This window comes from Acyrthosiphon pisum, chromosome X (assembly GCF_005508785.2).
Source record: "Acyrthosiphon pisum isolate AL4f chromosome X, pea_aphid_22Mar2018_4r6ur, whole genome shotgun sequence".
NCBI classification, from domain to species: Eukaryota; Metazoa; Arthropoda; class Insecta; order Hemiptera; family Aphididae; genus Acyrthosiphon; species Acyrthosiphon pisum.
This window is the reverse complement of record NC_042493.1, coordinates 71,461,998-71,473,073: the sequence shown is the minus strand read 5'-3', so window position 1 is coordinate 71,473,073 and position 11,076 is coordinate 71,461,998.

Sequence of the window (11,076 nt, the reverse complement as noted above, 5' to 3'; positions counted from 1 at the left end):
TCAAGTATTTTTTTCTTCCCATTATTTATATTTTTTTTCCCGCGTCCCATCCGAGACGCCGCCGACGACGTATATACCGATCGCATGCCATAATCCGCGTTTAACCTTTGCGCCGAGGAGCAGCAGCAACATTATAATAATAATAATAATAATAATAATAAAAAAAAGATATCTACTAGTCTTCTGCCTACCCATCCCCTCGGTAATGCGGTGCAGTGCAGGGGCCTTGTCACACGTCATTTAACATAATATCTGTTGTGCGCGTGCAAGCGACTGTGTGCGTATATCCCCATACGCACACATATTACATATTATATAATATGATAATGTATACAATATTGCACGCTGGACGGATATAATACATCCGAACTGCACACACTCGTACCACAGCTGGGAATTGTGTTTCCTCGTTCTCTCGAATGGGCATCCTCTCGTTTTTAAATTCCGCCTCTCCCTCACACTAGTCTAAATACATCTGAAAGTCAAAAAATCAAAGGCGGGCATGAAAATGTTATTAATTCAAGTTAAGTCAACGCGAGATCTTAGAAGTTATATGAGTGCATAGGTAGTTAACAATAGTAACGAATTTAACTCGACTTCAATAGTGCAAAGTGATAATATTGAAAAACATCTTGACTCAGTCTAAAATAAGTCAATCAACGTTTTTAATTAGTAGGTACGCGGAACACATAAAGAGTATTTACTATTGCCTATGTCTTTATATATAATTTTATCAACAAACATCACATATATAAATTAAGTGTTATATTACTATGTATTACTTGATAGATTATTTATTTAATTTAAATCTGCGTTCACAGTAAACTAATCTATATCTATAATATCTATAGGTACTTCTATACTATTATATAAAGAGGAGTCGTTAGTTACCGTTGTCGAAAGTAATCCCTGGAACTACTGAACCGATTTTGAAAATTCTTTCACCAATAGAAAGACACGTTCTTTGTGAGTGTTATTGGCTAATTTAAAAAGGGAATTGATCACCCTCGGTAGATGCTAAAACAGGAATTTTCAGATTTACGATAGACATTTTTGTTTATTAATGGTTGCTATGGGTTATAAGAGTTGAGAATAATATTTATTTATTATTATTTTTTTTTTATTTGAATATTAATAGAGCGTCTCAATCTCGTTCATTTCAATTAGCTGAAGTTACAATCAGACGAGTACATCCACTTGCGTAACGCCATCGCCGCTACTGAAGGAGATGCAGCCAACATTAGTCGTTTGACCATTCTCTCAGTCCATTATTCTTTTTATATATATATAAATGAATGTCTGTGTGTAGATTAGACCTCTGGGTAGAAGATAGACTAATTTGAAAAGGGTTAAATTTGTTTTTTTTTATTCATCAGATTTTAGTACGGTTGGGTTAGGATTTTGTATTAATTGATTATATTAATCCGCCGTAGGTGGAATTAAGTAAAAACGATTACCTTGGTATAAATTTGGTCTTTGATACTCTAGAGTTAAATCATACACTTATGTACAAACAGTACGGGGTCCGCCGTCCGCGATTGCCTACCTGATAATATACTGCTGTGAATTAGAACTTTTGTTCTGGGCAACGGAAAAGTTAAGATAAGTTTTGAACACCATACACCAAATATTAAATAACGAATTGAACAAAGTTTGAGTCATAAAGAGTTGGTGCATTTAACGGGCAACGTAATGCACTGGATCAGTTAGTATTATATAAACCCATATAAGCCAACAATTTCAAAAATATTTTTTCATTTTAATTTGAACCATTATTGTTTTTAAATCAACTGGAAGAAGCGAAGTTAAAATTTTCAAAGTAAAATACTATACTTTTTAAATATTTTATTTTATTTGTTAATGCTTAAATTAATTTAAAAATCATTTAATTAGGTACCTAGTTAAGAGTTTTAAAAAAACAATTATTAATAACTTAATGCTCACCATTGCATAAAATAGCTATTGTAGTGCATAATATGTGTTAACCTCACCTTCGTGAACGTTAGGTATAGATATCCAGATAGTGGTACGTGAGCGCTAGATATTTATGCGAATCTTAACCATAATTTTACCTAAAAATGAATGTACCATTTGAGCGAGTTTCGCATAGTCCGTTTGGGTGAGTATAAATGTATGTTATCAATCGACACTTAACATATTATTGTTTTTCGCTTTGACGTGTTTAATACGAAAATAAGTACAGCTGCTGTATAATAAAATTAATTTATGCTAGTCATGTTATTGGTACTTTGTTATATTTTGTTATAGTCAGGGCTTGCATTTGAAAAAAATTCCGTTTTGTGTTGTTTAAAATAAAAAGTTACACAATTTTTGCGTTTATCGTTATTTAAAATAGTGTTAAGACCTATTAAATTTAAAAATGATAACTAATGCTGGTAGATAATGACTCTGATACGGAATATAATATAATCAATTCTTAGATTGTTTGCATGAAATAAATGTTTCTACGAAACCAATAGACCTTTTAAATAAATAGATTCTAAAATATATCGTTTTGCGTTATTTTTCGTTTAATGGTATTTTATAAATTACGTTTTGCGTTATTATTCATTTAATAATATTCTATAAATTACGTTTTGTGTTATGTTTTGACTAATGATATATAAAACATTTTGTTAATTGTTATGTTTTGTTTTGCGGTATTTAATTATTTTTGATTATCGCTTTCCGTTATAATTACTTTTACAAATTTTTTGTCAAATATAACGTTATTATAACGTTTGAAAGCGTTAGACTTATAGTAATTTAAATATAATTTACGTAATAATGGTTATAAAATGTATAATATTGGAAAGAGTTGTGTCATTATCAACAACTTATAAAGTATATAATATTTAGTCCTCAGATATTTGGGGGGCTAGATAAATATAGACTAACCCATAATTTATTTAACTTACGAGGTCAAGTTAGGGTGGGGGGCTTCAGGAGTTTTTAGACGGGCTTAGCCCCCCCCCCAAATTTACGCCTATGTAAGTATAACGAATCAATATTTTTTGAAAAAATATTCCAATATTATTATATCCTTATCTGTACAAATTGTAAGGGAAATGTTGTCACTCAAACAGTTCCTATACTGCTGTTTTCACCCAATCAGTACACGACCTTCCGTGAAAATTCAACCAAACGGTGTATAAAAATTAAAAATTCACTCCAACGGTACAGATTTCAGACTTCAGTTCAATTCAACCAAATAGACTACGCCCATCAAAAACTTTTTGATGGCAATTATAATGTGTGCTTAGTACACCAGAAAGGTACACCATGTATATGTTAATTTTCCCATTAAGAATAACCATCACTCAACATGTATAGTATTTTGAAAAATTGATTTGAAAATTAAATAAAATTAAAAAAGAGTTTTCAACTAACGTATTTTTAATTTGAAACTTAAATACTTGCAAGCATGCCTTGCAATATTAAAATTTCAAATATTAAGACATACTTTCAAATACCTAATTAATTATACAGTATATAGGTATTATATTAAATATGCAATTAATTGGATTATATAGTGTATAAATAACTTTAAACTGATTAAAAAATTAAAAATATAATTCAACATTTTTAAAAATATATTTAGTAAAATTTGACATGCAAGTATTTTGTTATTTATATTTTATAATATTAAAATATAGATTGTATTATTAGTTATTACATTTTGAGTTTAATATAATTTAGATGATTTCCGATTGGTACTGGATTTATCATTTTGTAAATTATTATATTACCTATATTGTTATATTTTAAACTATTATGCATAAATAATTTGATTTTTAAGTATGAAAAATATCATGAAAATATTCTGCTTTGGGATATTGTCCGATATTCCATTAAAATTTGGACTGTATTAAGTTTTTCAGAAAAATAAAAATCATGTTTTGTAATGAATTCAAAATTATAATATGTTGTCATAAAACTATGTTATTCACAAAGTATGAATGTACATCAAAGATATAAATCTGAAAACATTTTCATGGAAACAACTTATGCAAATCTATTTAAACACAAATAAAACGATACATCTGTTGTAGTAAGGGGTGTGAAGTGGCAACGATATGTTTAGATTAGTATCGCTTGGAATGTATATATCCTTTCTATTTGAATATTTGATACACCCACCAGGTACCTACCTAAATGATGTGAAGGACAGGACAAGATTTTCTCACGATATTGTTTGCTTTAGATATTACAACTGTTTAGTAGAAAAACATTTTATTATTTGTTCAGAACAGAACATATATAGAACATTGATACGTTTAAAATAATACTCTATAATATATTCATCCATTACACATAAGATCACATCGTGTTCATATACAACGTAAATGCACCTATATCTTTAAGACACAAATATACATGATTATAGACGGTATATTACCTACAGTATATCATAATATAATTAGAATTATAACCATATGCAATAAAACAATATTTTGACGCGAAAGAAAAATATAGTTGTGTATAAATTATACAATTAATATTTCTTATTCGTTCATATTTTAACAAACAGGCGGCAGACAGGATGGCAGATAAGCAGGTAAGTGGTAGGTGGTAAGTATTCACATGTATATTATTTGTGAATTACAATGTTTTTATTATTAGTAATATTTTTCGGAATAAATAGTTTTTAACAGCAGTACATTTTAGATTTTGGATGACTTAATTGACTTCAGCTAAAGCTTTATAGGGTTATTATAAGAAGAGTTTCATATTATTATGTTTTGTATTCGTACTTGATATATAATATCGTTGGTACGTATTACTTTATGGCATGCATATATTATTGGAAATCGATTTAGATCAATGATCCATTTTTGAATAGTCAACCCTTCAAGTCGAACATCTAATGTCTGCAGAATAAAATATCAACTATTTCAAATGAATGTTTGTCTCAACGAATATAAGAATGTAATCGTTATTCATTATGACAACAATGACGATATTAAGACTTAAGATACACAATTGTTTAATTAATTTTAAATGGATCCCATATTTATATTTATGTATTACACAAAACAAAATATATATTATATTATAACGTAGCCTAAATAAAACATTGAAAATACATTGTGTACCCAAACGTTATTTGAACGTGTATACAATATTTATTATTCTTTACAATTTATATCCATACGTACTCATTAACTCTTAAAGAATCTTACTCGGTAATTAAATTAAATATATGAAAATGTTTGTTTTGACATTTGATTACAGTAATGTTCAATGCATCATTGTGTAAATACGGGGAGGAAGATAAATCTCTCCATAGTCTTTGTATAACACTGTATGTTATAATAATATAAGGACAATAAATTTTTTCTTTTACTACACTCTATCCCTGTAAATAATGTGCACGTGCTAGCCTACGTAACTAATAAATTAAAATGTTCAGAAAAAAAAAGCGGTACCTATATACATAATAACCTTTCATCAAGCACAATATCCACCATACAAAACACAGTTTTAATATACTTCCATCGCTGGTATATAGAAACTTTCAAAACAATATGATAGAATACGTAATTTGTTTCCATACGAATCATTATGGCAAACAAAAACTGCATTCAAGCGTTTATTTGATTATTACTTTACGTCCGATTAAACCACTCGCACTTTAACAAAAAAGCATCCCCCGTTTAGGGGCGCACTATCCTCCGAATGATAAGTATTAAAAGTGTCAATAACGTGACAATGCTCTGTTGAAAACTCTTATTTGTTTGTTTGTTTGTTACATGTGTGTGTGTTAAACCTTAACACTTAAACCTAACCTTACCAGGAACTATTTTAAATTTTTAAAGTAAATACTTGCATTTTAAAAATTATTCTAATGTAAATAGTTAAAAATAATAATAATTATACATGACGAAAAACATAATGTTTTTTTAAATTTTAAATTTTGTGATTTCCCATCGTTTTTCATAAATAGTACACATAACAACTATCAAACATAAGCATTACCAAATATTATTTAGATTTTTTGCTTGACATAAATCTGCTGATAATATTAGGTAGATACTTAGAAACCTCAATCATCAGTAAAATCTAACCTAAACTACCTGCATTTTAATTTATAAACTAAAAACCTAAGAGGGTGTAACTATTAATTATAACCTTAGTTATGTATATTATGTGTATAGTTTTGGTATAGATTATGCCCGTTTATGAATTGATTATTGAACATGGATTGTACATTAGACATTTGTGGTCTTCAACTTTTTTGGACTCGCGACCCACTTTTTTAGGCCCACATTTTTCGCGACCCACATAAGTTTTATAGAAAAACAAAAACAAAGCTAAAATTGCTTAATACTTACATTGTATAGTAATACCTATTATAACTGATTAAACTGAATATACTGTGATTTTATATCCATTATATTATAGAATATAGATTATATAAACTGCATTTTTATTTATTTCATCTATTAAACTTATTTTTTATTTTAATAATAAGACGTATCGCGACCCAAATTTAAAGCTTACGCGATCCAAAAATGGGTCGCGACCCACCAGTTGAAGACCACTGCATTAGACGATAAGTCATTTTTGTCAAAGGCATAATAATGTTACACTATTTTCATGTGTTATACTTGTATACATTAATCGTTATATTAATTAATATTAAACTACTGCTTATACGATGATAAAATGTTAATAATAAGTGTATTAAACAATTTAGACTATAATCTATACAATTTCAATACGTTGAATACCCGAGCTTGCAGAAAACATAATTTAAATAATATAGGCTATTACTATGAGTTCTGTAAGAGTTTTTCTTTTAAAAATTAACTATTGTGTTGTAAATTGTAACATAGTATCAATATATTATGATGTTTAGTTAATATAATTATGTAACTCAATAACGTACCTACCGTGAAATTAGTTTTAAGCGTTTCAGTTAAAATAATTAATAATATATTAAAATTTGAATAAATCGAACTTTGGTTTTTGAATAGGTATATTATCATTTACCATATTGTAATATTGCACTGTTAAAAAAATCAAATTATTGGATGTTATTTTTTTAATTCAATTTTACTGTATTAATTGGCAGAAAATGAATACCGAAAAATGTTATTAAGTTCAAGAAATTATATTCATCGAAAATAAATGAACTCAACAAAATAAATATTAAACTAAACAAATTTATTATTATAATTTATAATGTCAGGAACACATGTGCATATTGCATGTATATATTATAATACATATATTTTTCCAAATAACTATTAAGTGATATATTATTATGATTGTATGAATTGAAACTATAAAAAGTACTATTCAAAAGAAAGCATATTTTATGTAATTATATTTTTTAATGTATACTTTCTACCATTGTTAAGTTTTCCATTCCAATTTATAATCGTACTTCCTTATAAAATGATCGAAATTACTGTAAAATATAATCAAAAGTTAATTTGTATAACACAAGTCGACAATTTGGGCCGTCGCCCAATTACAGAGTTATAAATCGTATGGATACTATATTACGTAGCTATACCTAGTTAACAACTTAAAGAATAATTAAGATTACACCTATGCTAAAGAGTAAAGCCGTCAAGTTTATATAAATATAGAAGAAATAATTGATCCTCATCATCTGAACGTATCATTCTAATTATATGCTGTATTATAATATTGTAATACAGATAGTAGAGCGCTTTGTTGGGTCGTTGTTACGAAATTGGTATAGGTACAAAGTTTCTCGAGTCGTTTGTTGTGCTGTCAATAGTTTTACACTTATACTCTTGAAATTGAAAATCCATAGCTTAATATTTTATTATAATGGAAATTGTAATACTTGCTCGAACGACTTCATTGATTGATGGAAAGTTTAAAAACATGTAGGTATAGATACTTACAGAAACATGTAGATATATCAAAGGTAAATATTAAACACATTCAATCTTCATATTAAATATGACGGTAAAAAAAAATATTCCTAATGTTAATAAGCCATAAACTTACGATTGGCCTAGGAAAGAATATTATTGAGTCAATTAGTTAAATTATTTAATTAATACTAAAAACACAAAAGTACAAAACAATAAAAATCAATTGTATTTCTTGTCCATGTTTTTACTAAAGATGGGGAAGATAGCTATATTTTTTAATTGAGCTAAGTTGTTTGATAGAACTTATAAATAGTTAAAAGTTAACTAATTTTTTTTCACTCAATTAATAGAAATTATATTGAATTATATAGAAATCAATACTTAATTTACTAACTTAAGTTCAGTCAATTATTTTTAAATTTATAAATCTCCAATAGATGGCTTAAAATATCATTGATCGCAGACAATACATTTGTAATCATAATTATTATTACTGTCAACAGCAATAATAAGTAATATTTTTCTTATGTAATTTTATATTATTAGATACTTATGACGAAAATATTTTATAATTTATTCTTTCTGGAATAGTACTTATTAGTATTTATTTTTATAACAATGCATAATTAATATTATTATTGTTCTTAAATACCCGTACGGTATAAAGATTAATTAATTATTTTTAATAAACAATCCAGGCTAATGGAAACAACAAGAAGTAAATGTAAGAATTTCATATTTTTTAATTTTTTATTATGTAATTATTTATAAATAAACTTAACATAGATTTGATTGAAAGTATTTAACCAGTCATTTATTAACTTAATATAAATAAAAAAAAACAATCAAGCTAAAAGTTAAGTTAATAAAACCCCCAAAAAGTTAAATCAAGTAGGTATAGTTCAAATTATAATAACTTTAACTTACCTGTACAACTCGTTTATGCCGAACACATAGTGTTTATACATGTACTTGCACAACAAGTAATTATTGCTGATTGCAATTTGATGTTATCAGTAAAAAAAAATATTAAGTTTTATATTTTTACGTTAAAAACATTTGTTGATGGGTATAACTGTTGTATGAGCGTATGACTGTTTAAATGGTTTTTTACACATTTTTTTTCTTTTACAAATAAATTATGACCCATTATTATTGATCGGAACCGGACGCCTCATAAACAGCAATATTGTATCGTATTGTTATTACACATATTATTATTATAATATTATACGGCAAATATTATTATATTATGGCATCGTTCGCGCGCAGGCGGATGTCAATATCAATATAATGCCATATATGATATTGTGCGCACCCGCACGAGCTTCGATAACCATATGCAGCAGCGTTGTTCCGTACAATATTATATTATATTATTATTATTATTATAATACATACATCGCGGACGACACGATATCTATTTAGACTACGGACGCGGGGGACGTGCTCGCGGGGAGGACACAGTAAAAGCTGCTCGTGTGCACGAAAGCGCCGCCACCGGAAGTCCGGAAGAGCCAAACGTTTGGGAGACCGGCGGAGGAGCCGCGCGCGCACGCCGCTGTATAAAGCTAGCCGGGTCATTATGCGAAACGGAACTACGGCACATTAGGCGCGCGCGTTTGAGCTAGGAGGTTTTAATTTGAGATTTGGGATGTTGTTCGTCGTAGTCGAGGGGATGGCGCATTAATGCAATTAGCATTTTTCCTTTTCCATTTTTCTTTTTTTTTTTAAAGACCGTTTTTGCGACCGACAACGCTTACGCGATATTATTATCGCGGACGGGCGCGAAAGGCCCGCGGAGAGGAAAAAAAAACACAAGCGGCGACGCACGACCGGCACGTGCACGGCCGCCGTTTATAAACAATATTATATCGCCGAGGGTTGGGCCCGTCGAGGGGTATACTATGTGACGCGACGAAGAAGGCTTTTTGTCGCCGGCGTTTTTATTATATTTTTTTTTACCCGGTTTCGACAAACGGTCTGGCCGACACGTCGCGCGTTTTATAACGTTTTGTTCGCTGATATAATGCGATTTCGAAGTTTCTGTGTTAAATATCATATTATGATAATAATGTCATGATGTGCGTACAACACTATATAATATTTTATGTGTACGAAGATTTATATACTATATACAGGAGTATGTTACCATCAATGGTGTAAATTAGGTAGGTAACAACGTAAATTCCTAACCAATGTCATAATAATTCCTAACATTAGTAGTCGATATCGTCAATTCCTATATAGGCTTTAACTGACAACATGGGGAAGGTTGTAAAATTATTGGCTTAATGTATAATACTGATTGTTGTGTATAATATATAATATTCGTTGTATTCTTTTTTTGTTATTTGAATTTGGCGCCGTTATTGTTTTGAGTACCTATCTATTGCCGTAGTGCTGGTGGTTGACAGCACTAAGTGTTATCACTACGACACTACTTATCAGTCGGTAGCCGCGGTAATGGGGCTTGATTGCAGTCTTGGGTTCTGAATAAAGTATTCCAAATCGGAGTACTTTTTAAGTATGTAGAATATTTTTAAAATAAAGTTCCAACAGTATTTTAAATAACTATTTAGAATATTTTTTCAAAGTATTTTATTCCTATAAAAAATACTTATTACCTATTTACAATAATAATAATTTTTATTTTGTATTTCTGGACATTTAGATTCTGAGCGGAGCTCAGTTTACACTTTAAATTAGTAGAATAAGTTATTACCTTTGAAAATATGTGTGTATTGAATCCTTCTTTCCACATGTTGTTAAATAAATATAAATATAGAACAAAAAAAAATGTTACAACTGTAGGTACTCAATACAGGTACTAAGGACAAATGTAACATACATACTTTTTACTTTTTATATTGTTATAAAACTTATAATATATAATAGTTATATTTAAATAAAATAAATCATAACTTTGGTAAACAGATTATCTTAAATAATAAATAAAGTAACACAACTTTTGACCTTTAAACTATTAAAAAAACGTGTAACATATAATATAATTTAAATAACATCAAATAAAAAAGGTGGGTAAGTGGATTTCGCTCTGCTGTACAGTAGGTTACAAGTGGGTCACTGTATAATGGATGGTATTAAATTTGAATTCAATGATATAATATCATTGTATAAGAAAAACGATTCTGAGCGGAGACGGTATGTTAGTCTAGGTATAAGACATATATATACTTATCTATGGAATTAAAAA